This window comes from Montipora capricornis, chromosome 5, assembly GCF_036669925.1.
Source record: "Montipora capricornis isolate CH-2021 chromosome 5, ASM3666992v2, whole genome shotgun sequence".
NCBI classification, from domain to species: Eukaryota; Metazoa; Cnidaria; class Anthozoa; order Scleractinia; family Acroporidae; genus Montipora; species Montipora capricornis.
The window spans coordinates 23,495,178-23,503,213 of NC_090887.1; positions in this window are offsets into that span (position 1 = coordinate 23,495,178).

The window sequence follows — 8,036 nt, forward strand, 5'->3', positions numbered from 1 at the left end:
AGTGGTTTTTCACAATACCGTTCCCTAGCCGCTATTGAGTCCTGCGTTTCTGATGTCCATGCGTGGCTACGTCATAACCGCCTGCTAATAAACGACTCGAAAACCGAATTTTTAATTGTTGATTCGCGCCAACAATTGTCAAGAATGTGTTAGATATATTTTTGTTCTTTGGAACTAATTTTCAATTCAAGGTCCCATTTTAAGTGTAAATTTTGTTTTTGAGAGATTGATTGGATTATGAGCGCTATTTAGTCCAAAGCAAGAAGAAGACGGGAACCTTTGATTTGAGAGCTGTATTGAAGTGTATTTGCCGGCTGTGTTATTGTATTGCTTATACGGACTCACTCACTTGCCATTGGTTTTAAACTGGTTTATTCATCTAATGGAATATTTGTTCGAAAATTGAAAATAGTTACATTTTAATTCTTGATACGGATTCAGTGAAATTAGATAAATGACAGAGTGATATTTACCCAGAAGTGTCTTGTAGTAAATCCGTTTTGCAAGCAATAAAAGTTTGTCCAAGCTCGGAGTTAATTGGTCCCCTAAACTTTTTACGCGAAGCGTGATGGGGCGATTTATTTTCTCGTGAATTCGTGATTTAATTACTTTGTGCTCCGTATTAAAGATGGTAAGATCTTTTCATGTCCACGTGAACCAATTTTTTTGATTAAACGTAATCCGTAAATGAAGATTTGAATTAAGCACGGTGCCTACTATTGTTATTGCGCATACGTTCTGGGCATCTCCAGATACTCGGATTTCCTATAGCCGACGCTTAGTAATACAGAGATATTATTGCGCTGTTTAGAACTATCCGGAGAAAGTAGATCTTAGTAAGTACTCTTGGTATCCAAAAAGAAAATTGGGGGTAGCCCATGCATTTTTGAGAGATAATTAAGCTTCAATTTGAGAAAGAACGCCATACATTGCTTTGTATTTTAAAGCTTTCTACAAATATTATTCATGAATTATCTTTGAAAAATGCGTGGTTACCCCCAATTTTCTTTTTGGATTTCAATAACACTTGTTAAGATCTACATTTCCTGCATAATCACACATCGGGGCAAAAATATCTTTAATTAGTAGGCACCGTCCTTTAACGTGATCCATAAACCACTGTGTTTTGCGTGATGAATGTCCGGCCATTTTATTGCTTTGAAAATGTACTTATTGTTTTCGAACGGTTGTGGTTAGGTTTTGATAGGACGTGGACTTCATATGGATCGATAAAAGTCATAAAATAGACCACCAATGGTTTTTGAACAAATATATAGTTTACGTCATAGAAAGTGCGGCCTACGGGGTTTTTTTCACGAGTTGTTTGTGTCAAAAATCCCGAACTAGGGAGGTACGAGCTGGTGAGGGTTTTTGACACAAACTAGTGAATACAAGCACTTTCTATGTCGTGATCTGTTTATTACACATAAGACAAGAATTTTCATTGAAATAGTTTTCTGAAAGCAAATTAGAAACAAAAACCAAATGCAAATTTAATTTAATTCAATAAAAAAGTACGATTTGTACGAGATGCACGAGTGATTGGCTTCGAAAGGCCCTTACGCTATCGTTGATTGGTTATACTTCCACACATGAAAGAGCCGTACGCCATTCTGATAGGATGTATAGGCTTTTTTCGCATGTGAAAATAAAGCGTATAGATTTGTGCAAATGAGGTTTATGGAAAAAATTCTCATGTTATGAGTAATAAAAGACTTAACGTCATCTTTTCTCGCGTATGCCGACCGACATGACAATCTACCTTATTGGTAGAGGAGGAGGAAGAGGATGCAGTGTGGCCCAGTGGTTAGGGCGCTTGCCTTGAGATCCGGAGATCCCGGGTTCAAGACCCGCTCTCTGACCACTCGTTGAATTTGATCCTGGTATTCCATGGTTCAACTTCCCAGCTGCACTTGTAAATAGCTAACTGGTTTGCCTCAGGCCAGTTGGGATTCTTAACAGTTATAGTTGTGTTCTGTTGTTTCGTTGATTCATTGGCCCTGAAAAGCCCCTATGGGGAGAGGTCAATTATGTATGTATGTATGTATTGGTATTAATTTTCGCGTCGCTTTAATTTCGCGATTTTCGCGATTTAAAATATATCGCGAACTTAAAGCGACGCGGAAAAAAATTTCCGCGAAATTTAATATCTCAAAATTTAATACCTTCCTTTATTTCTAGTTTTCTCAACTCAATGAAGAAACACGCCTACGTGTAATGTGTGCAAGCTATAATGTGAAAGTATAATGTGTGAAGAAAACAGTGATAAAGAAGAAAAGATGAAGAAAACAGTTTAACAATCAAATTTCACTATCTGTGTTGCTTTGAACCTCTTCATCTGTATGTCATGTTCAAGTTCTTTCAGCACCTCTTTTGTACAGTCATCGCAATTGTCATCCATCCCGGGTTCTTTGTAATTTGAAACAACAATCTGTTTATACTTTTCAAGTATTGCCTTGTTCCTTTCGGTAAGATCCATCTCCGCTGTAACTTGTACCGGAATTTCCAATCCTCCTTGCACTAGGGGAGATCTTCTGTGGTTCTTGTCGATGACTTTAGCGCAAACAACCCCTCCTCTGAGTAGGAAAAAGCGTGTTGCTCTGGAAATTTCTCTGGGCAAGTGACCAACTGTAGAGTCGGCAAGACTGCCTCGACGGCGCTTGGTCGCGGCAATAGCATAGCGATCGTAACAGTTATTTCTCTCGTAGCAGCATTTCAATTGCTCTCCAACAATCGGACTCCAAACCTCTTTATCAGCAATAAGAAGTGTAAAATAATAATAAAATTCTCGAAATATGTTTTCTTTTTCTTTTTCGCGAAAATTAATTCCCTAAGAAAATAGTTTTGAACCCAAATCGCTAAAATAAAGACCCGCGAAATATGCTGACCTTTTTTTCGCGCAATTAAGTGCCCGCGAAAATTAGTACCAATAAGGTAGTTAGAAAGATTGGAACCACGAGCTCTGACGTAGGGCTGGTTAAGGGTCCGTACGCAATAGGCTGACAAAATTTGTTTCACTCAACCAAAAATCTCAACAAAAATTGTCTCCGCCCAATTTTCAATTTGATAATCGCACTTAAAAACTGTTTCTTTAGATCATGCACTGCAAATTGTAAAATATGTATAGTTTTCACGCCTGACAGAAATTTGTTCAGTTCCGAAGCAGGGCGACGGCGCCTTTAAAGTTTGGTAAGGCTTGACAACATTTGGTGCCCTTGTATCACGGAAATGATGACAGATTTCTTTGCAAAATAAGCAAAAATTTGCCCAGAGCGTACGGGACCTTAGAGAGGGGTGAATTTTTCTTCCTTTTTAGTGTATGAACCAACTTTTGCTCGTTAATTAGAGCGGAGATAGTTGGAATACTGACAACAGACGCTACATACATGAATACAACGGACTAACCGTGCTTGACAGTGCAGGAAATAGGGAAAAAACAACTTATACCACAAATAATAAGTGAATTTAACGACAGTCCATTTTAACTCAGGAGACTAACAATCGAATTTTCAGTAGAAAACAGTCATCTACAGCGAACGAAGGCGAACCGAGGCGCGCAACCACGCAAATTATGCTATTTTTGACAGTTGTAGCCTGCGAAATTGGCAGAAATGGATATTTTGACGGCACGGACCAGAGGACTGGGTCTGGTGGGGATTATGGGTAATTTGTCGTACAAATAGTGATCCGTTAGGGATTTGAATCAGTCTAGGTTCAGCTTTCTTCGCCTACTTTTTTGTTAAATTTTCCCCTTAGCCTCCATAGGGTAGTGGCACTTGCATAGGGTTTGGAGAATACGTTCCCTCATTCCCGAAGGGTTTTGGGTTTTCGTATCCGGCAGGTGCCCAGTGTACTTTTCCTTTAACAAGTTTTTAGGAGGTCAGTACCATTAAGTATGCTTACGTATTGTTATGCTAGAGCGGAGTTTGTATGCATATGGTAAGCAAAATAAACCGGCTTGTGGCGCTTGATGTCCTACATGCCCATGTATCTACACAGTTGTGTTGTGATTGAGTTAGTCGTGTTGTGTCTGATTGGATAGTGGAGTCAAAATTTAGATTATTTTTCTTTCTCTAGAAAAGACTAGAAGTAATATAGAAGGGTCGCATTAGTTAGAAGTCGAAATGTGACTTTATCAAAAGACAGACGTTTAAAAGTTCAACTCGGAATTAAGGGTCTTTCTGCAGGTACCGGAAAGAATTGTGTTTTTTGGACACTTGGGAGTAGTCTTCATTTAGCTGGCAATATTGTTGGCGCGGAGAATGCGGTGGGACGCTGTAAAATACCCCACAGTACCACTCTCCATTCTCTGCACGGAATTTGCCACTTGCACCAACAATAGGAACGTCATGGCAAAGTATAAATTTGCGTTTTTGTAATCACTTCGCGACTATTCCACGCTTTGTAACATGACAATGGCGTGACCGTCCCTCAAGAAGGGAACCGATACGAGTCATGCTTAATTTAGGGGAGAAAATGAAAATTTATCTCCAGCTGGCGACGTTTCCATAAAACCTTAAATTTGGCTATTTCACTTGTTGTCTTGCTGACGACGGCAAAGAAATGAACAAAAGTGAAAAACGCACGTGCAGGGCGTGCAAAGCTACTGTTTTTGCCCACTAAATATGCAAATTTGTTACGTTCTCGTTGCCGTCGCTGTTGTCGTTGCTAAAGCTCCCTAATACCACCAGTTACCACCAGTTTCGTTTTCTGTTTTTGTTCTTTTGTTTTACGTAATTTCTGCTCCAGCACCTGCAGAAGCTGCCGGGATTAAGCTTAACTCTTGCAGTGCTGAATAATAAGACAACTATCAATGTCTAGGCAGGTCCAGATTAGATGAGTTGCCTCCCGCTTTCCCAATTTTATCAGATTCTCCCGATTTATCATGAAATTCTGAAAACAAGGAAAAAAAGGCTTATCTTAAGAACTTTTTTGCGATCTGAGTGTAAAACGTTTAATGCGTATCCTCAGGAGTATCCTATAATGTCTCGTCTAGTCTCTCCATTTAACACCCTGTGTTGAGCAGACTCATAAGGCCCGCAGTCTTACTCCATTTAGCAGCTCCAAAAATGGCGGGACTCCAGTGGTAAGACCTTATAGAATGTCATAAAAATGGTGTTAAACGTAGGAAATGCCACTTGCGAGAAACTAAATCTGCAAAATTTCGTATGGGAGGGGGATACCCCCAGACCCGCTATGGGCTCGCCCCTTCGGCGCTAAAAAATACTCCCTATTTTCTTCCAGAACTCAAAAGGGGTTGGAATCTCTGCAGGTCAGACAATCTGGAGAACCAAATTCAATTCCTGGCTGAACTACATTTTCACTTGGTTCCTTCGTTGTTTTTATTACTATAAAAATATATTCTTATTCAACATGAAATGAGACTAGTACCTGATAACCCAAGGGTACATTGTTGTAATTATTTTCCAGTTGGGCTGGTGGATGCCCTTCATGCCCATATTGCAGGTGAATTATTTTCGGGTTATATAAATACTTTAGCAAATTCAAATTACAGAAGTACTGTAAGAGATTATATAATTGTATTTCAATTTCAATTGTTCAATTTTAATGGTTTGACCTGGGAGAAAAGTTTTCAAGGCAATTCAAAATGGCTGTTGTGTACATCCTAGTTGTAGCCTGCTAACTACACAACTGATTTTGTTTGCACCAAGTTGTTGCATAAATTTTTAACTCTTGATTTACCATTGCCTAATCTCATAACTCATCTAAAGTAAACCTGTTGCAACTTAATTATCTTTGCCAAAATGATTTTTTACGTTGTTCTCCTCATCATAAAATGTGATTCCCATGCTTTAACTGGAGAATTTATAAATAATTGGGAATGACTTTATCCAAATATGTTAGTGTTGACAAACTATAATGTTCACCAGACTTAATGTAAAATGGAAGAATTACTGTATATGAAGTGTATTAGGGAAAGGGGGGGGGGGGGGGGGGCAGCATGGGTCTAAACCAAAACTAAAGTAATAACTCAGGCCAATCACAAAGCACAAAGGACAATTTTTAAAATGGTATTAAAGGTGTCTCTGGATATTTTCTTGAGCCCCACAAATTATATGAAGGTGTGTGTGAAAGGAACACTGAACAATCACGTCTGTTTTACAAAAATCATTATTCACTGATTAATGACAAGGCTGGTGCAATACACTTACAAACACCACATTTTGTGACAGCCAATTCGAGTGGAATGATAAAGCAGTTATTGAACTTGAAATGGTTGTTACAAAATGTAGTGTTTGCAAGTGTCTTGCATATCATTATAGGTGAACAATAATTGTGTTCAACCATTTGAGAACACAAACAATTGTTCAGTATTCCTCACACACTTCATTTATTACTGGCATAATGACCTCAGCATGCTTCTTCTCTCATATTGGGAAGGTGGAAACAACACTGGAAACAATGCTGAGGGCGACAAAGCGCAAATTTGTAACTGCGCCACAAAAGGTGTTGTCCAGGGAAGGGGGGCCAATAAGATCGCAAATGGTATAGTAACAGCATCACAAGCAGCCCATGGAGTCCAACAGATCAAAACCAGGTTTCATCATTTAAATAAAGTTCACCCTCATGAGTGCCAAGCTCATTCAACCAGAAGTTCTCAAGACAGTGAAAAGCTCATGTCCAAGGACTTAAGGAAGTCATGCCCCTTCCAAGTACGGGCAAATCGCAGCCATGGTTTCCAAAATATTGAAATCTCGCCATTGATAGGTTTAGACATGGAAAGATTCTTCTCCTGGCTTCAGAAACTTAAGAAGCAAATTTTAATGGGGTAGACTGAGAAATATGATTTTCATTTTCTTTAAATATTTGACCAGAACATACATTGTATACAACCTAAACTTAATCTAGAACTGTTCTTGAGGTAGCTCAAAACAGTTTCCAGCTGTTACATTTTGATGTGTTATTATAACCGCTCTTTATCAGTGACTTGATGCTTAACAATCATGGTATCAAAAAACTACCTAATCATTGGTGAACACATTGTTATCATTTGCGTGACACAATAGGTTATCATAGCAACAGTATGACCTGCTACACTAAAAAACCCTTAATTACAGCCCTAGGGGCTTACAAACCAAATAACAATCCTTCGTTGGAGTATATGTATTTTTTGGAACCACACATTTTTGTCACAGAAATCATTTATTACTTGAATGAAGAGCCTTTAATGTTGTTTACATCAGTAGACAGCCTTGGAGTTGATTCCTTTTCAATCTTATTAATCATGGCCGTAGTCTGACTGAGAAAATATTTTAGCACAAACTTGAGAAACTGTCTCATCACCTTTTCTACAATTACCTTGAATTTTTTTCCAAAATACTCGGTTACCGTTAAGCATAACATTTTCAAATTTCCTCTTTATGCTTTGAGATGTGATTAAACACTACTTGAGTGTTTGTTATAACTTTTAAATGACAAAAACGTAGAAGTGGTTGATTGACACACACAATTTGCTTGTGGCAATTTGTTGCTGCATGTTGCTGGTTGATAATTTTATTCATTGATCCCCACATATCTTAATATGTCTTTAAATTAGACTTAAATATCTGGGACGGTTTTATTTTGTCAGAAACTGGACTCTAACCTCTCCATTGAAAACAGGTTTTGATTTAACAAGTCAGTTTTCATTGTCATTTGGCAACTTGTGACTTAGACCTGGAAATAAAACAAAACATGTTTGAGAAAAACACTAAGGTATATGATTAGTCATTAAGGCAAAAGGTCATTAAATTAACGTGTCTGCATGACTTAAAGTGACTTCAGAAGAAGAAGTGTTTCATATGGCACGGAATCCTTTTTTCCTTGCCCAACAGGTCAACATTTCCGTCACTAAGCTTCCCATAAAGAGCCTAGAGGTCCATTGAATTGTTTTGGCTATGCGCTATTACCTCATACTTGTTAGACTTGCATGCGAGTAGCCATGACACAGTCCCCCCTAGAAAATTAGGCCTCGCCCTCACTTTGGATTTGGCAGCAATTAAAGTTTGACCTTGTTTTCAAAACTCCAGCTATAT